Source organism: Anas platyrhynchos, chromosome 25 (assembly GCF_047663525.1).
Source record: "Anas platyrhynchos isolate ZD024472 breed Pekin duck chromosome 25, IASCAAS_PekinDuck_T2T, whole genome shotgun sequence".
Classification (NCBI taxonomy): Eukaryota; Metazoa; Chordata; class Aves; order Anseriformes; family Anatidae; genus Anas; species Anas platyrhynchos.
This window is the reverse complement of record NC_092611.1, coordinates 7,482,988-7,506,273: the sequence shown is the minus strand read 5'-3', so window position 1 is coordinate 7,506,273 and position 23,286 is coordinate 7,482,988. Positions and strand designations below refer to the sequence as shown.

General features: G+C 47.9%; 2 protein-coding genes across 2 annotated transcripts in view; one reads left to right on the top strand and one right to left on the bottom strand.

Annotated features, from left to right (window-relative positions):
• Positions 1-18,389, top strand: part of BSX (brain specific homeobox) — a 94,037-nt gene extending 75,648 nt beyond the window's left edge. Inside the window, exon 6 of the transcript XR_011804863.1 lies at positions 16,649-18,389. The gene's annotated coding sequence lies outside the window, so the exon portion shown is untranslated. The remainder of the gene's footprint in view (positions 1-16,648) is intronic.
• Positions 1-23,286, bottom strand: part of UBASH3B (ubiquitin associated and SH3 domain containing B) — a 66,333-nt gene that overhangs the window by 32,459 nt on the left and 10,588 nt on the right. The gene's annotated exons all lie outside the window — the stretch shown is intronic.

The window sequence follows — 23,286 nt, the reverse complement described above, 5'->3', positions numbered from 1 at the left end:
CTTGCTTAAATACTCGCCAGGATGCTGCACAATGAGCAAAATGTCATTATTCAAGCACTCTGCGCAGCACAGGGGAGCAGGAACTTTTATCCCAATCCTATTAATACACTTTTAGCTAACCAGGAAGGCGACGTCTTTGTATGGAGCCAAGTTAGAGGTTTGAGTACGCTCAAATGTACCATCTGGAGTTGCAGTGATAGCCAGAAAAGGAAGCAGTTGTCATGCTGATTGGAAATAAATAAGTTCCCTCGCGGTGTTCAAGACAAACACGATGCTTTCTTCTTTCTAACTGCTCTTCCTAAACAGCAACGAGCCGGAGTGAAACAGAGATTTGCAGGGTCTGTTTTCTACATCCCGCTCCTCCCATGGCTGGGGCCTCTTTTCCCCATCCCGGCTGGGTTTTGGGGCAGAGCGTGGATCTGCAGGAGGGGAGGACGGGCCAGGTGGCTGGTGATGGCACATGGTGCTGCTGCTTTGTGAGCACCTGCCTCTCCATCTGTCACCTCGCCTCCCGCTCCGGAGCAGCACAGCTCGCCTTCGGCTGGAAGCACCGGGACCTGCTGCCAAAAAGCTTGGCACGGTGATGGAGAGCACCCCGTACACCCTAATGCATGGAGGTGGGATGCTGAGAGGGAATGAGCTGCCGAATATCACGCAGCAAGTCGTGGAAGGAGGGCATGGTTTTGTTGGGATGCTCTGCTCTGCCCAGGGCTCCCTGCAGAGACGTGTGCTTGCTTTTCTGCCCCCAGTTCCTTCATGCAGTCCCGCTCGACTCCTCTGTACGTAATTTTTTTTTAGTATCATGTCGATCTTTAGGAAGAAGAAAAAAAAAAATGCCACAACTAGCACTTTAAAGTGCCGGTGTTAACATTTTCCAGCTTCTTGGGGTTTCAAAACAGGAAGTTTGGGGGCGGTGCAGTTGCACAATTTGCCAGCAAGCTGCTGTTCTGTGAAGTCGGTGACACTGGGCTGTACCAGGAACTCCAGCCCTGCAGCCACCGAGCCTTCACTTTCTGGGACTAACACTCGGTACGATGCGAGGAGGTTTGGATGTGCTGCTCCCAGGAGTAGGTGGGAGCCTTGTGGTGTCAGCCAGCGGAGAGCTGACACATCCTCTGCAGAGCCAGAGCAAAGCCCAGAGACAAGGGGAAGTTCTCCCAGCCCAACAGAGAGCAGATGGGTGGGGATAATGCAGGCCAACGCCAGCATGGTATAGCTAAAGACTGAAAACCAAGCTTTGAGCTACTCGCTTTGGGTCTTGGGATGAAGCTTGAGATGCAAACTTCTTGCTAGACCAGAGTTCAGGTCTGTGTGTCGTGCACATCCTCAAAGGGGGAGTCTGAAGGTCCTTCTGAACGTGCTGACTTGACAAAACAGAGGTTGGTAGCGTACCAGCCACCTATGTGCAAGCAACAAGCACCCCGATTTTTGTTCAAAGGCAGTGGAGCATCAGCTTGGGGCCTGCAGAGCCAAATTCACTCTTTCAGTCCCTTTCCATCTTGGTAGACGGAGGAAAATACACCACAATTAAACCCCTCTGGGGGCTCCACGGCAAGGCTTCACGGGACCATGTGTAATAAACCCCTAACGATGATCACTGTGTGAGATGGGCTAATTTTCTACTAAAAGGAAAGGCAGCTGTTTTTCTTTTTTTTTCGTGAGCTCTGTCTGATGGGGGGATCCTACCTGTTGTGTGCACCACTGGACCCGCAGCTTTGCTGAGAAGGCAAAGCCCAGGGACAGAAAACGAGAAGTAGATGCCCAGCGAGAAGCTAACCAGAATCCCACACCTAAAATAGCCTCACGCAAAGCAACGAGAAGGAAGTCTAAGAAATTAAGGAAGGTGGAAGGAAGAAGGGTGGGGTGCTGAGATAGTTGGGTTAAAGGCAAAAAGAGACGCTCAAAATAGCCTCCTGCTCTAGACGGCTCTGTTCAGGAATTTTTTAAAGCTCGGTTGTTTTCAATAGCACAACTATTTCACAATGTTTCAAGCAAGTTTTCCTTGCCTGCTGTTTCTTGCCACCAAGGTAGGTCCAAGTCAGGCCACTATTGGGGTGGAAACCCGGGTGAGAAGCCTGAGGTGCTGTAGGACGTGGGGGAAAGGAGGGGTGATGGAGCAGAGAGTGAGGCACACTTGCCACTGACTCAGGGCTGAAACAGCCCCCAGGTGGGGCTGGGAGCACCATGGTGCTCGAGGCTCCATCCTTGGGTGAGACATCACGCAGAGGTCTCCGTCTCTGGCCTCGGAGAGTTTGAAGTGTGCGGTTAAAGCAGTAACTGAGGCTAATGTCAAAGTTTCCATCAGAAAGAAAAAAAAATAGCAAGATCTGGTCTGAATTTCAATGTGGGTAACTGTAGTGGGTCTCAAAACGTGTAGTCCTCAAAACATGTAGTCCCCAGCTAGAGCGAGTCTCTGCTGGATTTCAAGTGAAGCTGTACCTAGCGCTGTGATGGAGGTTTTGGTTTGCCTGTTCAACTTCTTGTTGTCAGAGGAGCAAATTTAGGCAAATGTGGATGCTTTTGAGAGTCCTGCACACCAAAGTAAGGTGGGATACCTGAATCAGAATGAGGTATCGCTGTGTTAACCTCTGCCTTATCTCACTTTACCAACTTCAGGTGTCAGAAGCGATAAAAGTGAGCAGTGTAATTATTTTGCCGTTACAGTATCAGTTACAATGAGAAGTTATAAACTCCCAGCAGGACTATTATATCAGATTATGTATTAAAAATTCCCTGTCGTGTCCAGATAAATGATCTGGAATTTGTACAGAAGAGTATCTGAAAGGTTTAACCATTAGCTATGGAAAGGTTAAAAAAAAAAGCCACATGAAGTATCTAGGTTTGATGTCTAAAAGGGAACAGGAAATGGAGAATTGTGATAAACTGAGAAACACTGAGATAAAGGAGGAGCTGAGAACGTAATGAGAAAACTTTATCACACACTCCCAATACTTCCCCACATACTTTTCTGATTTTATTCAGCCTGTCGGTCCCCCCTGTAGCCTTTATTCCTGTACCTGATCATATTCTTGCAGAATAATTAAGCGAATTGCAGGAGGAAAATAGGAAGACCTTGGTACCTGCATTTAGTAATCATCCCTCCACCGCAGAGTGATTATGCATATGTTTAACTTCAAGCATGGACTGAGACACTTCAGGGAGGTACGAGCATATGGCAGCTGCTCTCCTGCAAAGCACGTGCTGGAAGGTCACTGCAAATCAAGGCTCTGGGTCCGTTCTTTCTTCAGGCAGGATTTCTAAGGATTTTAGCATTTGCCAAGATAAAAATAACTTTTTTCAGTTTTCTGAAGCCCTGGGGATTTGATGCTAGCAGGTAACAACTGGTTGTGTATTCGCTGGAGCGGTGCTGTACTGAAAACCACCACCACCACCCCAAAAAAAGCAAGAAACCAGACCCGACCAAAGATCTGCTGCAGCCCCGCTCTGTCCTTGCCCCGTGGGGCTCTCCTTGACCCAGTTCATAGCCTTCAACGAAGGGCTCCCAAATCCAGCAGGTACTGTGCACTGCTGGATACCTGCCAGCCTCGCAGTGCTGACCTTGAGGGTGCTCAGCTCCTGCAGGTGCTCACCGAGAATCACGACCAAGTGAGTCCCACCGTGATCATTTCAATTTCACCATCATTTTAATTCTGACACCTCCGGTACCGGGAGCAATGGACTGGGAAAAAAGAAGGCCAAATCCTCACTGCTGTTTCTGAGCAAAGCCTGTGCTGTGTACCTGTGCACGTGAGGACAGAGACACGACCCAGCCTGGCTCTGCCTCCCCTGTTTATATGCTCAAGCAACACGGCTATGTTTTGGGATTGCTCAAGTACCTAAATGCTGGGAGGTTCAGCAAACCCTTTAGCCACGGGTTTTGACCATCGAGATTTTCAGCCGACACGTGTTGTCTGAGAATGAAGCGTTTTTTCTCATCGGTTTTCCTTTGCCAGTCACCAAGGACGGCTCGCACCTCGCCTTAGCACTTTACCAGAAGCATCTCCCAAGTGGAGGCACACCTCATCCGAGTGCCAGGGCTGTGTAGGAGGCCAAGTCTTGGATGCTTGCCTTGCAGACCTTGTTATCCAGATTGATCTTTTCAGGCAGGTATTGTAAAACAGGCAGACACACACACACCCCCCCTGGCATCATCTCATTTCCATAGCGGAGCTCTCCCCCGCACTGGAGTACACGAACTGATGTGGGGGTGTATTTCTAAAATTATTCACGATGCAAATCTTCTACAACTGATCCCCAACTTCTCTAGTTTGCATGCGTGTCTGCTATCTTGAAAGCATACTCCGAAGTGCATTTTTTATTTTATTTTTTTGTAAATGCAGCGGGAATGGCAATAGGATTTCGGTCTTTCTTTCCATCAGGCTGACGAGGCGATCTGTGCCGTGCTGCACGGCACTGCTCCGCTCCTGCTCCTGCTATCCAGCAGCTGTCCCTAACAGCAGCACTACCAAATGTGCTGCATCACAGGCAGTGCCTGGGAGGAGCATCCTGCAGTGCTGGCACTGCAAAACGCCAGCCTTGCTTGCAAGCCCCCCTCTCTCCACCCTATCAGAGTGGGCTCTTGGGGAATGGAAGGAAGAAGAGCTATAAATTAAATGAGTGGCAGGTGCTAAGGGTGGAAAAGGACTGGTTGTGAAGTCCCCTTGGTTTTAAAGACTACTCTGCTATGCAGGCTGCTGTGAGTACGGAAGCTTCCTTCTTGATAAATATTGAAGAGCTGCTGTGTAAAAAGTAGGCAGGAAAGGAGAATAGTAGATACTAGCTAAGAATAATGATTTGCTGTAAATTTCAGAGGCTGATACCCAGCTGCGGATGGTAAATGGTGTGTGTAAGTGTGCCAGAAGAGGTGGTAGAGCCCTTCTGGAGTCCAGAATCCCATTCTTCCAAGAGACAAACTCACCCCAGTGCATTTCACAGAACAGAAACCCGCAGCCCAGCGTTGCCTTCTGAAAGCAGACCCAGTCAGGGAGCTGCTGCCCTAACGTGTGCAGCCCGAGCCAGCCACAGCCTTGCCATCCCCAGCCAGGAACCAGGCCTGGAGAGCCTGAGGTTAAGGCAAAAAGATAAAATACAGAATAGATACAGAACAGACAGCCATAAGAAACCTCAGGAATTGCCCAGCTGGATGAGACTAAGGTGAGCTTACTTGCTACTAGACATCAGAGGATCCTTACAGAAGCAAGCTCTAAGAAATGCTGCGGTCCTAAGAAAAGCATCAGCCATCAGACAAGGTGCACAAAATGCAGCTCTGTGAGCTTGGGCATTGCTGGAGCTGGTCCTTCACAGCCAGAGCAGGTTCAAAGCAGCCAAGGCACGCTCTGCACGTTTTTCTGCTGGAGATTCATCAGGGTAGGCAGAACCCAAGCATTGTACCAGAGTTTAGAGCTGAAAGGGGATAAACTGTACCAACATAAGCACTTTTATATGGCTGCAATTGCAGATAGACTGGGAAAGCTTTGTGGAAAAGATTATCCCGGGGAAGCTGAGAGAGCAGAACGTGCATTTTGACAAGATGTATGTGTCTGGGGGATCCCATGGCGAGAGGAAATCACCAAGTATTTCAGGGCGATGGCCTCCCAGCCTCAGGTCTGCAGGATCCCGTGCTCCCAGTGCTGGCAGCTGCTGCTTCGTGTGCGTACAGGCACAGGAGGTAACAAGCCCCTGGCCTCAGTCCTTCCCCATTCTCTGAACAGGCCCGCTCCTGCTAACCTCTGCCTCTCTCCGCAATGTCACAAAGCCCCTGGGGAAGCACAGATAAGGAGGCTCGAGGAAACCTGAATTATTGTGTGCTTGCAGGAGCGTCCTCCAGCCCCCTGCATCCCTTTCACCTGCAGCAATGCTTGATTTCATGCTGAAAACAGATGTTTCTCAGTGCCCCCCTCTCCGTCTCTTCTGTAGGTTAACTCTTGATGCTTTGTCTCTGCAAAGCACGTCGGCATGCAAATAAACTGCAAGCAGTGAGGCTCAGGGCAAATTCTGCTAGAAGGACACAGCCCTCGGTACCTTTTTCTGCTGCTCAGCACTTATTCTTCCCTACGTTAAGGTTTTGGGATATCTGGGGGTGCTGAGCCCGGTTCTGCTTGGATTCCTGTGCTTGGAAATTATTCCATCCTGTAAGGCAGATAAACCTTTGGTGTGCTCAACTGCAGCAAGAGCACCAGGCTTTCAGAAGAGCTCAGCAGTAGCCTGATTTTGCTCCCAGTGGAATTGAATGAGGCTGAATTAGGCTGGAGCTGAGCTTCTGAAAGCTGTACCCTATCTTCTGCTCGCTGTAGCTGTCTAAAAATAAGGAGTCCAATTAAATCAACAGCAGTACAAAGTATGAGGGAATGTATAATTAATTAAAAAAAAATCAAAGGCTGTCTTAAAGCATTGATCAGCATTTAGCAGTCCTGCCACTAGCTCTTATTCTTTTCCTTCTTCCTTTTTAATCAGTGATTATTGTCGTATCGCTTCCCTTTTACCCTCCCCTACTCTAGGAGTATTGCAATGTATCTGCCTTCCCCGGGAGCAGTAAACTTCGTCCCAGGAGAACCATAAACTCCCTGAAAAAAGGAAAGGGAAAACCTGTTACCGGCTGACCCTGACACCCAGCTGGAGCTCTGATATCAGCAGAGATAAATGTTTGTGAGCAAGCCAGGGCCTGCATTCACAACACAGCCCTCACATAAAACTAAAGCCCATGGGGCAAGGAACTGCATGCCCAGAGCCATCCGCCCTGCAGCTCTGTGGGGAAAGGAATAAAGGGTGGTGCACGAGCTCAGACCTATCGCCTTCCCTACTGCTATTGTTCTGGTTTTAACACTTCCAAAGAATATTTTTGTGCAGTCTGTCTGTGAAGGTGGCTTTGTCACTTCCCAGATGGGTGTCTCACACTCTTGCAGTGCAGCGAGAAGGGAGCTGGGCAGGAATTGCTCCTCTGTTCCCCTGGCAGCAACCCCAGGAGCTGGGCTGGAGCGGGAGCAGGACCTGCCTTGGGTTTCAAGTGCTGGCAGCTGGTGGGGAACTGGGAAACGGCACGGAAGGAGAATGTGTATCATGCATTTCTGGGTGGTTCTCCATTGGTTTTTGCCTAGATTTCTCCATCTTTCCTTTGGATTTCCACTTGGATCTGTTTGTTTGTGGCAGGAAATGTGGACGTGAGACACACATTAAAAGGCTCGTGAGACAGATGCACGAGGATGAGCTTTAGCTTCAAGTAAAGTCTGAGGGGCTTTGCTCCAGAGCCGTGGCACCAATTGCTCACTCTGTGGGTGGTTTCAGTGAAGGGCACGAATCTCGTAAGGTGGCACCCTTCCTCTTACACGTCGCAATTCACAGTGTAGGCACCTGCGCCTAGTGTAGGAACCTGCGTTTCGAATAGGTCAGATGAGCAATGCTCTACAAGTACCAGTTAATAAGTACCATTAACTGGAAAAAAAAATTGAGACTGCTGGTCCAGACGTGAGCATCACCTCCTGACATCAAAGATTACACGAAAGTGCTCCTCTCCTCTGTTTTCCTGTGCCTATGGTCGGAGAGCTCTGTCCTTTCTGGTGTAGGCTCCCCACGGCCCTACAAACCCCTGGGCGGCGTGATGTCAGTGTGATGGTATCTGAGGATCTTTCGACAGCACCGTCACAAAAATAACAGTACAACACTTTCCAGCTAGTACGCAGAGAAAGAAAAAAAAATCAGCTGTGAGAGACGAACTAGTCATAGTATGGTACCTACGTGAGCAGAAGAGCCGAGGGGGAAGTTCTTCTAACTTAAACCATGGAAGCATCTTTTACGTGTGACTCACAGTTTCTTTATCCTCACCTAAATCCCCTTCTAAGCAGCCTGATAGAAATTATTAGCAAAAGATCGCCCCTCCCTGCGTTTCAGTGAAGGTAAGCAGGAAGCCAGAAACCTGCCCTAACGCGTGCAGAACAGCTTAAGGGGAACTGAGAGAATTCAAAGCGATGGCTTCAGGATTTGTATATCCACAAACGTCTGCCCAGGGCTGTATTGTAGCAGCGTGTCTGCAACAGGTTTCTTTCTTTTCAGTCTGAAAAATAATTTCAGACGGCTCAGATCTGCAGTGTCCTCCCCACGTCCAGGCGGGTGCGATGGGAGGCAGCACTGCCAAGGCAGCTGCCCCGAGAGCAAGGCTGAGTTTTCTGTTTTGTTTAGGGTATTTCTGGATCACCAGGCCCAGATAAGTCCTCCAAATAGATCCAGGATTCCAGGATATAGGCCGGCTGCTGCCAAATTTAAAACCCCAAATCTCTACCAGTTATTTTACGTAGGGAAGAGCAGTTTTTAATCCTCTGCTGCCTTTGCTGACTGGGCACTCCTGGCTATAGGCTGCTGCTCTGAACGACGCATCCGAAGTTATTTTTGAAATGCATTATTACCCTCCAGTTGCATCTCTCCCTTTTTTTTTTTTTGATGCATAATTTAGATTTTAGCCTCTTATAAATCATACGCCTAAGGAACTGCTGATGCTTCTGGGGAAAAAAGCCCACAACAATAGTAAAACTGTGCAAAGTATTCTTTGTGGAGACTATTCTGGCTATAAACGCATTTCAACTTCTCTTTGAGTTTTCCCTATTTTTGTCTGTGGGGTGTTTGCAGGAGTACAGAGCCTCTGTTGTTTAGCAATTGAGCAATGTGGGTGAGATCTCGTGCATTCCCGCTGCACATCATCCACGTCCCGAAATCAGAGCACTTTGGGGTACCCCGATGGACAGTAGGTGGGAAGCAGGTAGAAGTGGCTTGTTCTCTAAAGGAGAAGCTTTGCATTGCAGAGGAAGAATGCCAAGCAAAATTTGGAGGTAGCCAGGTCTCTGGCTGCCTCTGCTATTCTTTAGGGTCCCACAGATTTCTTCCCAAACCCGCTGAGGCCCACAGAAGAAAATCCCAGAGGCTTCCCAATGCCTTTGGGACCTCTGCACCAATTGGTCTGACCCTTACAGGATGAGAGGGCACTGCTCCCTGCTAAACCTGGCTTAACGTGAGTAATTCCAGTCCCAAAGTTAATTACAAACACAGAAAAATAAGCTCTATGTTGAAAAACAACCAGAAGGACCAAAGATTTAAGACAGTTCTGCGTCGTATGTGGTACCTAATTGTAACTGAGTTCATCTCTGCTGCTCCTAAGGGAAAGAAAATAAAAAAAACCTCTTTGCCTGAAATTATCTATTGAGGTAAAATAGAGATACTGTGGGGGGTGGAAAAAAAAAGTCTAAAGTGAGATGTTTTTCTTGATATTGGAGGCAACATCAGCAGGTTTTTAAGCATGTAATTTATAGGGGAAGTGACTCAAATGAAATTATGCACTTTAAAAAATCAGCAAAGTGTCGAGGGCATAATAACCTTTGAAAAAATTTAAAAGTCCTTTCGTATTCCTAATACTGGAGTTCCTCACTCCTGTAATTTTCTTTCTTTTTTCTTTTTTTTTTTTTTTTAATGGCACAGCTCCTAATATCAAGTGATTATTTCAGAATCAATGAGTTTCATTAGAATAAACAGCGTCAATCAGCTTCCCGGCTGGGGAGAAAAGCTGAAGAAAACAACCAAAGTGTATCCTAAAACCTTAGAGACCACGAAGAAAAAAGTTATTTTCAAGTTAATGTTATGTTTTTTAAATCCAGCTGCCTTTAAGCCAATCTCGTGATCTTCTGTCATTAGTCTTGAGCCCTAAATTCTGCAGTGCTCTGGAGAAGTTGTGAGATGGAGTCCAGAAGGGTCAGAAACTGCAATTCTTCCATCCCACAAGCTCTGGCCGTTCCCCACAGGAACAAGAAATGTATAGTAATTTATGGTGGGGATGTGGCTAATTATCTGTAGCCGTCCAGCCTGTACATCCATTAACGGGGAACCTGGCAAAAGCATTTTTGGATAACCCACCACCATCCACAGATCTGCTCTCTGTATTAAAACCCCCAGCATGTTCCTCTTCTCCCAAACCAAGGTGGCTTGAGTGAACTCAGACATTATTCATACAGAAAAGGTGAAAGGCTGTATTTGCTGGGAAAACCTTCACGGTGAGCATTCTAATCCACTGCAGATTTTTTTATTTTATTGATGAATTTGGCACCTGATCTGTGAGATACTAGAGAATGGTTAAATTAGATAAAAGGCCGATGCAGACTATTATTTTTCCCATTCCATGGCGAGCAGTGAGTGCCTGAAACCAGAATAAAAGCAGGCACACAGCAGCTGTCTTCCTCTGCCCATAACCTTGCACCTTTCTTGAGCCAAAAAGTGCATCTGAATTACTCTGCCAGGTGACCGAACCACTTTTCTTTGTCCCCTTTACACCATCCTGGCACCCCTCAGTTACCTGGTGCACAAAAAGCTCATCCCTTGGTTGCTGGAAACCTTTTGCCTCCCGTGCCAGCCCCTCAGCAGAGGTTCCAGGCTGCCCCATACATCGCTCGTGGCCAAAGGGATGTACAAAATTCGAGCTGGGATCGATGGTGTAATGCATGGGGAGCTGCAGAGAAGTGACGGGTGACGTTTAAGACTGGAACACAAAATCCTGGGTAAAAGCCAAATCAGTGACAGCCCCACACCTTGTCCATTTCCATGAGGACTGAGCATTTATGTAGTCTGAAAATCAACTCTTTTTTTTTTTCTTTTTTTTTTTTTGGGGTCTGCGAACTACATGTTTGCAAACAAGACATGCTGGCGTTAAAAATTGCTCAAAATACCCTGCTTTCCCATCAGGATTTATTTTTAGGGAGTGGGTTTTCTGATGAAAATAGAAAATCCTGAGCTGCTCTTCTGCAGAACTTCCTTAAGGTTTCAGCTCTTTCATTGCCTTTGTGGAAATTATGGGGTCATTTCTGAAGGGTCATTGGAATGCAGGTTAATTATGGTATCCTCCTGACTATCTCTGGTGGAGCAAAGGTAACACCACTGAAAATCCCCTTCAGCCTCTGCCCCCAGGATTGCAAACACCTTCCCCAAAGGGGATGGGCTTTGCTTCAAAAGGAGGCAAACAATAACCTTGCGATGGATTCCATCACTTCCCTAATAAACAAAACACGATTCCCTTTCAAGCTTATCATGTGCCAAGTTCTGTGGTCACAATACAATAGCTGCATTGTTCCCGCCTGCTGCAGGCTAAAATGTATTTTGGTAACTGCTGCTCTTTATAACCCAATTGTCTGGTGACAGCTATTGTGGCTCGCCATTAACTCCTTCTGCATGGGAGCACCTCTGGATGCCCCAGGAGCTGCTCTCTGCCCCCCAGCACCACCCAGAACAGACAGGAACATCAGCCTGGGGCTCTGCCTGTTAGATAACATGTAAATCGTGGTGACTCAGAGTGGAAAATCAGAGATGAAAATTACACAAAGGCTTATTTAACCACCAGCTGATGATTTATTTTTTTTCCCCCGGTATGTGTGAGAGGTACTCACACTCCAGCATAACACTGTTATTTCTCCTCCTGCCCCCTGCTCCCCCCCAGCTGCCTTGGCAGATAGGAGGAACAGAATAAAATCGTGCATGCAAATGCAGGTTCACCTCACATTCCCCGTTTAGGAATGAATGAACCCTGAAACAGTTTTAATCACCAAATATGTTAATTCCCAGCTACGCTCTCACGAAAAAGCCTGCTGGTTTTTCTTAGGGTTATCAGTGGGATATTCCCATTTAATGGATCAGAAGACAGGCAGAGGGGGAAAAAGCGACCTGTCTGGGGCCTACCCAAGGTCAGAGCCACCTTGTACCCCCCTCGAATAAGTCAAGGTGATCCTAAGCAGTGCCAAGACTGGGGGCAGGCTCCAGGTGATGGCTTCCCACCTTCCCTCGTGGAGCTGAACTACAGACACTACCCAAGCCCACAGGGTCTGGTTGGAAAGAAGGCCAGAGCAGGCAGAGGATCTGGCTCTTCACGGAAGGAAACATTGAGAACAGTAGTGGTGTGGTTTTTTTTTTCTTTTTTTTTTTTTTTTTCAGTGTGTGCATGTGGTATTTTTGTAATTCAAGATGAAGTCACAGCCAAACTGAAAACAAACCAAAAAGAAGAGCCAAATCCGTTAGCAAGGATCGGAGCCCAGTTCCAGCAGTGACTGAGAGTTTCAGGACAGGAGATATTTCTTTCTCCTGAATCAATAAAGCCTCTGCTAGCATCCTAAACTGTGCCACAGAGACAGAGGGAAAATGGCTTTGCAAAAACTACCAAAAAAAAAAAGGTTTTCAGTTCTCAGGGACACAGGTTCCTGAATAAAGTGCCAGAAGCTGTGCCTGGGTTTCCTGAGCAAGACTGAAGAAGTGCATTATCTTGTCGAAAAGGAGTTTCCATATTACTCACCCTGCCCATCTCCCAGACAGCACAGCACCGTTCCCAGCAACACACTCTCCTTTGCTTTCTCCAGCTCAGTTCTCAAAGGCTGAAGGAACGAGGCCAGCCGACCTTCCAATTAGAAATGTTCTTCCTAATACTCTGCTGTAATTTGTCTCTGCTCATTTTCATGCATTAGCCTTTATGAAGTGCACAAGGCAACCTTAATTGCATTCCCTTCTGGCTGCTCAGGGAAGGAGGTTTTTGCAGGGATGGAGGCAGGGATGGAAGCCAGGGTCCGCAGAGACAGAGCACGGAGCTTTGGCAGCCACATCAAGGGAGGTAACAGCACCGGGCTCCTGGAGGCCCACATACGGCCACTTTTGCTAGTCATGATGCTCTGGCAAGGGCATGAGATTCATATTCATCACTCAGCCAACCCAGGTTATATTCCTTCCTTTCATCCAGGCTGAATTTCCTCGCTCTCTGCTCTACGTCCTTCAGCAGAACAAAACCTTCCATGACTTTATCTTCCTGTGCATGCTGGAGCACCTGGGATGGGATTTTAAAAGGACCCCAATGTGTTAGATTAAATATGGCACATTACCAGGACTAATCCTGTCCTGGGAAGCTCTGTGGGTAGGTGAGGTGGGGTCCTGTGCTCCAATTTGCCTTGCAAAGCCCATCTCTGTATGGGGTGCTGAGCTGGGCACTTCTCTCTGTGCTACAGTCCCCATCTTTCCTTGCATTTTCTCTGCACTCACACGGTGTTACCTCTCCAGTGCTTGGGTGGAGCTTTTTGTGGGGGCATCAATATATTTATGAGCAGTGCTTCCTAACTTGTGACCTCGGTAGCAGAAAGGGGCTTTTGGGTTCTACCAGAAGATGCATTATTAATGCAAATATCGTAAAAACTAGTTGAGAGGAACCAGAATTTTCTTCCCTTTTTCAGTGGTGTATAAAGGTCTCTGAGGATTGATCAAGCAGCTTCATTTAAATCTGCTGAGCGTAAGCTGGATGTCCTTAGAAAGACTGGCATTTTGAAAACTTCAGTAGATTTCTATTGACTTGAGAAATGGTTTTTAAAATGCTGAGCATTTTTTACGTCCAGACAACAAAATCTGACTGCGGTCGTGCTGTATGGGGGCCTTACAGATTATACCTGCAGGGAGAGACAGAAAATGTATGCTGGGCTCGCACTGAGCTTGAGGGAGGCAACTCAGAAGCAAGCACAAATTTAGAGGCGATTACAGGAATGATATATTCAGCTCTCAAAATGTCAGGGTGTGTAACTGGCCGCAGCGTGTGAGGCTGTAGTTTCTTCTCAAAGCAGATCTACACTGACTGCAACTGCATTTTTCGATCCCGTATCAACCCTTCTGATCAGTTTTGTTTTTTTTTTTCAGGGAATCGTTGCTTTTCATTTTCTAGCACTGCTGTTTGCTTGGGCCTCTCTGAAATGAAACCCTGTTCATGCGAAATCCAGCGGCTAAACTTTTTCTGTTGGTGTTGAAATGGCAAAATTGCCTTGCTAAGAGTTTTGTCTAACCAACAGAGGAAATAAAAGGTAGAGAAGAGTGTCAAAAGGGCAAACTCGATATCAAGGCGTAGGTAATTTGCCCTGCCTCCTGCAGCAGGAAGGTTTGGTACCTGGGTACCGCTGTGTCTGGGTGGGTGATAGATGGGGAGGGAAATCGGTGTTGAGTTTTGGGTTCATTAAGGGACATTTACAGGGTCGTAATTCAGGGTTAGGAGCTATTTTTGAGTTTTTGGCTCTGGGCAGATGAAGTTTTATGCAAGAAGCCATTAGGACCCCATGGAAATGATGCATTTTAACCCTTAAATAAAAAGAACAGGAGCCAGGAGCCTGCAAAGCCACGTGAAGCATGAGGTGTGTGGCTGCAAACCGACATCTTCAAGGTGCATCAACGGGCCGGAGAAAACTTTCAAATTACGCAAAAATCTCACAACCCCCCAAAAAGTTTGCTCCAAGCCAGCTCGTTAGTCTGTATCAGCCAGGGGAGTTAAAAAAAAATAATGCTTGTGCAAAAGCGGGGAGAAATGTAAAGGCTAAAGGCTGCTCTAACCACCAAGTAGCAACTTCAACTCCCACCCACCTCCCACACACAACTCGAAATAACTTTAAATAATTTATTTGTGTCTGTATTCCAGTTACATATTTAATGACTTAAAGAGACAGGGGCTCGCTTAGGCACATAGCAAAATTTTCCGTAATTCAAAGGTAAATATTACCCTGTGCACCCCTAAGAAGTCGCTACGACTTTCAGAGTGCTTTACAGCTTGCAGCCCACAAAATTCAACAGCGTCAGCTCAGGCAGTCACTGTTCACAGAAAGAAAACCACGGCACGAGCAGGTTTAGTAGCTAAACTTAGAACAAGACAGATCCAGGGAAAGAACAAGGAACAAGCTAATTCTCCTGTCCCGCTCGCTGAACATTAGAAGAAAAAAATCTTTCTCGTCTTGCTTCTGCTCCTATTGTTGCCTGAAATTGCCACATTTTGTCTTCAAAATTTTTTGATGCAAGACTCATCTTTTTGTAGGTAATAATTATGTTCGGGGACTTGGAGGGCAGAAATTTAAGCAGGAATGTCAGCAGTTGCACGGTCGGGACATCACTTATAAAGGAAGGAAAAAAAAAGGCAGCATCTGCAGTAACATTTCATGTTGGAATTATCTGAGCTCATTAGAGATGAAAACATTATCTAAGCTCATTAGGGATGAAAACATCCGACTGAGTCATGTTATGAATTTTAATAATAGTGGTAAATAGTTCGTGTCTCTGGAACTGTCGATCCTTTTCCGTAACGAACAGCACCTTGGTAGTGCTCAGCTTGGTCCAGCTCCTTCCAGGGAGTTCTGGGTTTCACGTGTTAAGCACATTAGCAAAGCAGCATGCTTATGGGGAGTCATCTCTCTTATTAGGGTGAGAATAATCCTGAATGCCTTTATGGGTTCCCAGTCTTTTTCACCCTACAAAGGCCTCTCACTGTGCTGAGCTGATGAAACCAAGTTCGGGCTTGTTTGCTTTTTCCCCCACAACTTTTTGACTGTTTTAGATTAAAGGATCCCCAAATACCCCAAACCAACAAGCTTGGCTGGTCATTTCTGTCCATCCGGCTTGCTGGGAGCAGCACACCTCCAGAAAGGGGGAGAAGATTTTAGGGCTGGTGCTGTCACAGAGCTGTCCCAGCCCAGGGGACGTCCCTGTGCAGTGCCACGTGTGTGTCCTTCCACCTCCAGCTATGGCTGGAACCTGGCAACCCTCTGGAGAAATACAGGAAAGAATCACAATCTAAATGTGCAGCTGTTTATAAATTCGTGGGAGGTTCCTCTAAAACTCCTAAAGTCCTATAAAACTCCTTCCTTCTTTATCTAAATGCTGTCCCTGCTCACACCGATCCCTTTTCCTGACATTACAGAGACCCAAGTGTCCCTTCTGCTTTCTGCCAGCAGTGAATCCACCTGCCTAGTGTAACACTGCTTTTGTTAGCAGAAGGAAAATCCTCATCTGTAAAGCACGGTTTTCCCCCATCTAAATCCATGATACTGAAACGCCAGTTATAGCCCCCGGGCTGCCAATTACCGATGGTAAACACAAAACCCCAAACAAGCCCGAGTTCCTCGTGTTCAAGAAGTTGTCGAAATGCTCTTTTAACGGCGCGATACCCACACTTCTTTTTGGTTTTCTGTTCTGCTGACGCTTACCTAGAACAGAGCTCTGTTCAGTGGGAAAGAGAAAGCAAAGGAGAGGTTGTCAAGCCCTGGCAGCTGTCTGAATCTCAGGCATCTTGCTTTAATTTCCTTTCCTTGGTGGCAGATGGTAGCTTTGCAGGGGTGTTAAATCTGCTCAGAGCTAGTAGGGAGCTGTTTCTTCGAATGCTCCATCTATTTCCACGAGAACAAACCATCGGTTCTCACTATAACACTACCCAAAAGACGAGAAACTAGGGTTTGAGTAGGAAAAAAAAAAAAAATCAAACCACCTACATCTCAAAAACCCTGTTGAATAAACGGCAGTAGCAGAGGGTTGTTTACTATACATTTTCCCTTCTCATATACTGTTAGTTCAAGAGCTGAACCCAGTGTGCCATCCCCCAGAGCTTCCACAGCCAGGCTCCTTGGGCACGCCGAGCCCTAGGAAAGGAAAATCAGTCAGGGCTTGAGGACTGCAGGGAATGAAAGCAGAGCTTGAAGAGGAGCTCCTGGGGTCAGGCATATAGGGCACATACAGAGCTTTGCCCCCTCTCAGCACAAAAATCCAAGGCGTGCAGGATGTGTGATTGCGGCAGGCGGAGGTTATAAAACTCTCTGATATTTGGTCATTCACGTGTCTTTCGGCTTGGCTCCAGAACTCAGAAGTGACCTGTTTGTGTGAAGATGTTCCCATGCCACCAGCAGCTGAACCTCCAGTCACCCACCACCGCTGCACCGGCGAGGAGGAGAACTGCCAGAGATCGCAGCGAAGGAGCTTTCAGACACTGCTGAGCTTGGAAGTGGCCCACGTTCAGATCTTCTTCTGCCTTCCCAGGACCGTAGGGAAAAGTTTCCGTTTTAATCCCAGCATCTGGTGTCCATTTGATCACAGAATAAAGGTTCATTCATGCAGTGCACGCAGATTTTGGTCTTCATGGTCAAAGAGCTTCCGCCCAAACTCCTCCGGGAAGAGTCCTTACCCCGGCAGCCCTGCGACTGTCCCTGAACCTTTTGGCTGGGGTCTGTTTTTCCTTGCATACAATACCCAAGGAAAGCCCTCTGGCAGTTAAAGGGGGCTTTAACTCTGAAGAAAAGTGCAGCTAACATGAAGGCACCGGAGGTCACGGTGTGATTTTAGGGCCACGCTCACCTGGGCACCTGGCCGAGGGTCCGCAGCTGCTCGGGGGCGAGCCACAGCTTCAACAGCAAGCACCTGGGACGAATGAATGGAGAAAAGAGCCACCAAACAAAAACAAGGAGCTTTCCCACCCACGGAGCAGATACAATGGCACCTTCTTCTGCCACCGAAAGATGGCCCAGCTGTTCTTAGACTTGGTCACTTTTAAAACGTGGAGGCTGCGACCTCTGCATTCAGGTCTAAGGAAATGAATGGCAGCGATCCCAGTGATTTCACAAGCTGGCTCTTGTTCAAAACGTAGGTTACGGTGACTGCAGGACAAATTCTGAGGCCTTCCAGTTGTGCACATGTAAGCTCGCATGGGGGTACTTCCTGCTGGAGAAACTGCACAAAGGAAAAAGGGGCAGATTTTGCTTCCACCTATTCCTCTGTGGTTTCCCTCCAAGTTCAATTAACTCGTAAGCAATAAGCTCAGCTACAAATCAAAGGAATTAGGCACCAAGATTTGCTTGTTTCACACTCTTACACGATCTGGTAAACTGGTTTATAAGTCTGCTCATCCCAGAGCTGCTCAGAGAAAAAACACACAAGTAATTTGCCTGATAACGGCTTGCTCCTATCCTTCCTGACAAATTCCTGGGTTTTCAACCTGGGCTAAACTCAAACTATTATACTATTAAGGTATTAAATAGCCATCACTGCAGGCTGGGGAAGAGGGGAACCCCAAACAGCAGGCCAGAGACAAGATTGTAATGCTGAAACTTTAAGCTTTTTTTTTTTTTAATCTAGAAGGGAGAAGGGGGATTTCCCACTTCTGCTGGATGCTTTTTGGCTTCCCAGTAAGAGAATGCAGAGGATGCAGCTCAGTAACAGCCCCCAACCTCTATTTGGCTGGACTCTTGCAGGAACTTACATCCTCAGGTTCTCTCCATTTCCTTCAAAAATCAATACGATCGGACTCGTCTGTGCTGTATTGGCTCTGATTTGATTACAGGCCGTAAGTGTGCTCCCATTGATTTTACCGTGGCTTCACAGTGCTCTCTTTGAAACCTCTCCATAACACGCTGGTGGCCTTAGTGCGGCCCTTGATGGAGCTACAGCAAGCACAAGATCTGTGGGATTGTTAACACCCGCTGAAGGCCAGGATTAAAACGTATCTGACCCAATGCTCAGTCCTTCTGTGCTGTCAAACCCTACACTAAGACTAAGAGGTAACGTCTTGCCAAACGCATTTAAAAGAACTAAGGGCTTGCCTTGTCTGTGCTTTTTTCCCCAATCTATCAACTCTGCCAGCCCAAATGGCTGATGAATGAAGGGCTTGGGCGTCTTTTGGGGAGAGCAGATGGCAAACCTAGGCGTGCTGAACTCAGCTGCCTAAAACTGAAGCTTAGGAACCTTGGGCATCCTCTGGAATAGGTTTAGGTGGTTATTTGGGGAAGCCAGACCTGAGCATAGGAGAGTCAAGGTCTTCTGTGCTTAAAAAAATCAAACGAACTCAAATACTTTCACGATAATGCACTACTTAGTGCTGGAAATCACTCCGTGTTGTGGAGGCTGAAGTATAAATGCTTTAAGAAAATGAAATCTAAATGAGGACTGGCTTAGTGGTGGCCTTCAGGCTATTTGGGGCCAAATGCAAAGTTTGGCTCCCTCCATCTCCAAGTGGCTGCTGGGCATAGGCTAGGAAAAGAACTCCTTAGAGGCACATTACGCTGGATGAACCTTTCATCTGCTGGGCACTTCTCACGGCGCAGTGAGCAGCGCCGAGCCCATTCATTTCCTGACCCCAGTGGCTCACATCCTGTGTGTTCAGCCATGCAGTGGGGTGCATCTTGTAGACGAAACCACAGAAGCAGGCCTCACAAGACAACGCACAGAGGCAGCGCTTTCCCCAAAGCACTGCTCGTCTCCACGGGGGTCTGGGGGGCTTTGCTGGGTGTCCTGTTGGCACCGCAGGAGCTGTGCAGGAGCTCGCTGCCTGCTTGGGATGGGGATTAACCCCCATTTGAGTGGTGTTTTCCAGGCCCCGGGTTCTTTTCCGAACCAGCGAGCTCTCCTGGCTTCTGCTGCTGCTTCTGATGCTTTGGTTTGTGTTATAAAGAAAGAAAGAAAAAAAAAAGAGAACCACACAGTGGCCACAAATTGCTGCTTCATGTCAACTGTACGTATCCTGTATAGTTCATTGTGTATATTGTAGGGGTGCGTGCTTGTGTACGTGTGTATAAATGTGTGCCTGTGCCTGTCCATATGTACCTGGCAGCATCTTCAGCATCGTAGACTAACTGCACGTGAATGAGATAGTTGCAGGGATGGAAGAAGCCCTCTCCTTCTCTTCCCAGCTGCAGAAATACCCCTGGCACAGGGAACAAAGTCCCCACGGCAGAAGGGGAGGCCGAGCAGCACCAGTAGCGGTGTTTGGCTGGAGGACGGGGCCTCCGTTATTTCCTAGATACTCTGTGCTGCTGGTTTGGCTTGTAAAGGTTACAGAAACAGGGGCTAAAGGAGGGGTTGCCTAGACCTGGGTGAGAAACCCAAACCACCCTATGATTCTGTGACTTACAAAACGTGATAGCAGTTTTAAAACTCGCAGGGTTTGGGGGAGGGAAATTATTTTTTCTCACCTTCGAATGCGTCATATATAGGAGAGGAGAGGAAGGCGCAAAAAATCCCATATTTCAACATCTCCTTTCACCTAAGGTGATACAGTGAAATCACCTGTCACCAGAGCCTGTGTCTGTAGGTGAAGCTAAGGCCAAAGGTGGCTGCTGGTGGCAGATTTACAGCTCCAGATTTCTGCCCTGTGCCGTGCTCGGTCCCACACGCTTTGGGAGCAGGAAGGGACGCGAGGGAGGACGGATTCTGCTTTGTGGGGTGAGCTAGCACGTGATGGGAATATGAGGTTCTGCAAAGTGGAGACACTGAGAAGGAAAACACACACACAAACAGCCCCGGGACAAGCTGCTGGTGGAGCATGCCTGGAAAGCATTAGCTCTCCAGGGAGGAAGGGTTTGCTGCACACTTGCACTAACGCTGAGCGACCTTTGCAGCGGGGAAGGGAGGATGGGTGCGTGCTGCAGATGGGCAGCAGGTCAGGATGGGCACGGCTCTCCCCACGTCTGCTCGCAGAAACTGACTTCTGCAGAAACGGCAGCTGGCACTGAAAGCCCGGGGGGGGGAAAATGGCACAGAGGTGGATGCGCAGAGTGACTCAGAGAGCTGCCCCGAGTCCGACCCGCTCGTTCCTTCGGTGCTTTCTGAAAAGTTCAACCAGAATCAGTAAAGCACGCTGCTTTCTGAAACCTGGGGGGTTGCGTTTCTACTCTCATTTGCTTTACGCAGCCATTTTGAACACATGCAAAGTGGGGGAACACTTCTCTGACAGGCACCGTGCTCAGCCTGCACAGCAATGGAGACAGCAAAACATTTCTGTACCTCTGTCCACCCCATTCACTGGGAGCAATGGGATGTAAACGCCTGCTTAGGGTTTTCTTGAAAGGGAACCTAAGTGTCCTTCTCCACGTCCTGACAGAGCCCGTTCAGCCATTAGCATGAAAGATTTCTCATCACTAATTGGGAGCATTTACACCTTCTCATCTTAGCCTGGTGTCCTGACCTGGCGTGGCTACGCCAGTCTCGCTGGCCAGGCTGAGCACATTCCCTGGCTGAAGCTGGTTTATAAATGGCTTGGATATCACCGGCACACAGGTGAGGGAGGGAAATGAGTGTCTGCAATCCCATTCAAAGGCTCCTGAATCCATGGGAATGATTCCTCTTCCAATCAGTACGCTCCGACTGCGGCAGGACAAAGGCAAGCTTTTACAGCGAGTGATTTCGGAGGGCCAGGAGCCGTGGCTTTGGCTCGGTTGGAAAACGACTCGTTTAAAAGTCAAGGCAAAATCCACGCTGCCTTGGGAGAGGTGATGGTGGCCGTGCAGGGGCTGCGATGATGAGAGGCAGGCAGGCTTCGGTCTAATGAATTGAATGGAGAGGGGCTGTGCTGGGTACACAGAAGTACTCCACTGTGAGAAAGGAGACGGTGAGAGCTGATAATGAGACCGAAGAACTTCCTTTGATTATTGCCTCTCATTTCCTACAATGCAATCTACATCTTTAAAGGAAGCTCCTCTTTTCAATGTTAGATCCCCTTGTCTCAGTGTGGTTAGAAGATCTTAAGCACCAGTATTGAAAAACGAAGGTTAACCCGAATAAGGTAGAATAGGAAGGCTCTTTTTCTTCCTATTTCTGTGCCACATGAATACCATGGGACACTGCAGGTACGAGCAGAGCAATTTCAGCTGTAGAGCAGAGGCTGGCGGGCAGATGCAGGGCAGCACACGGCAGGTGCTGAGATGGTGCCGGGAGAATTGCTGAGGACGAACGGGAAGCGAAGGCTGAGCCCATCCTGGGTTGGTCCCGGCTTTCAGGTGGGGACTGGGGCAGGCTTGTGCTCAGGACCTGACTCCAAGCTATTTTTGACCTAGCTCTGAACACCAGGGCTGTTGTCGGACAGGCTGCTGAGCCAGGGTGCAGATGGTGGCTTTATTTTTCAAGCGTAATGGGGACTTGGAGCTGTGCCCCCACTCCTACCCAGCGCAGCAGTACGGCCAACTGCATGTGGACATAACGTCGTTCTGGATTAAAAAAGAGCTGAAGCTGAGCTTTCATAAGCCTGGACCCACCTTGTAGGGTTTCAGATCTGCCCACCTCTCATTGGCTTCAGCAGGACCTGCAAGCCCCTAAGTGCCAGCGACACCTTTCCTTTTCGCTGTGCTCATGTCCCAAAACTGCTTCCCAGGGCACACTCACGGACCTCCAGAGCCAGCTAAAACATAAACCCATTCCCTAGGAACAGAAGAAAAGCAAAATGATGGCATCCCGTGGGTTACTTGAGACCCTCTTCCCTTCCAAGTGCTGGATTAGGGACACGAGCAGTGGCGTGGAAAGGGGGCACAGCAATAATTAGAGCCAGCTACTGGAATTGCGCATTGCAGAACAAACAGGATGCACGCACAGACAGAAGAGAAGAAACCTCCTTGATCTAAAAACAAAAGGAAATGAAATTAGAGAGACAGAGAGACATTGATACAGATAGCCAAACGGAGCTGCGCTAACGTGGGCTGGCAGCGAGCTCACGGCTACAGCAGCAGCAAGGGACAAGCAGCAAAGCTCCACCCTGTGCCGCCGTGTTTAAAAACAAAACTAAATTGTTCCAAAGCCGCCGTGCGTTTCAGCACCTGAATGAGATCCATTCAAGCCAACGGAACTATTTGTGTGTTTGATCTTAGGCAACACGTTTACATCGTCTGCCAGCTTGGCACCTAAATTCGTGCCAGTTCGCTCCTTGAACGTGGGGCCCTGAGGGGGAGCCGGTGGAAATGTGCACCTTCAAAGGGTGCAGTTCCCTCTGCCGTGTGCTGCTGCAAAGCTCCGCTTTAACTCTGAGAAGCTCAGGGGTGTTTGTACACCAGGCAAACCTTAAACTCCCCTCCAGCCGTGGAAACAAATCTGACCTGGCGGGGTGCTGAAGGGATGCTGCTGGGATTTGCTGATTATTTTCACCCAGACCACTGCTAGCAATGAAAAATGAGTGAGAAAGATGTAGTTTTCAGGAGTCTTCGTTCCAAGCGAAAACTTGTGTCTGCTGTGACGCATACCTTGAAGCAAAGGGACAATTATCTAATCACAACATTCAATGCCATTTGCATAATGTCAACTAAATTGTTCAACTGCTTCAAATGCTTTTGTGATTAGAAAGATACTCCACAAATAAACCCAATGCATGTTCCTGACACTCGAGTCTAATGTGTTACAAGTAAGAGAAAGATAAAGCGGCATGGTAAAAGGATTCCTTCCTCACCATTACTTCCACTCAACCTAGGAAATCACAAAATGTCACGTCTATTACTCAAATGAAAGTCACATCAAAGGTCCTGGAGGACTGGGGGATATGCTGCAGCAAAATGGAAATAATATTTTGCAGGTGGAGAGTTGAGCTGGATGCCTGGAACAGTACCTAATTGCCACATGAGAGTACATTTGTGTGTTATTTATGTCCTGATGGCAAATCCAAATTACCGAGATCTAAACCCAGCAGCGCAAACGACTCCCTTTGTGTCCCCAGGCAAATACCTGGTAATGCTTTCATGTCTGTCGGGG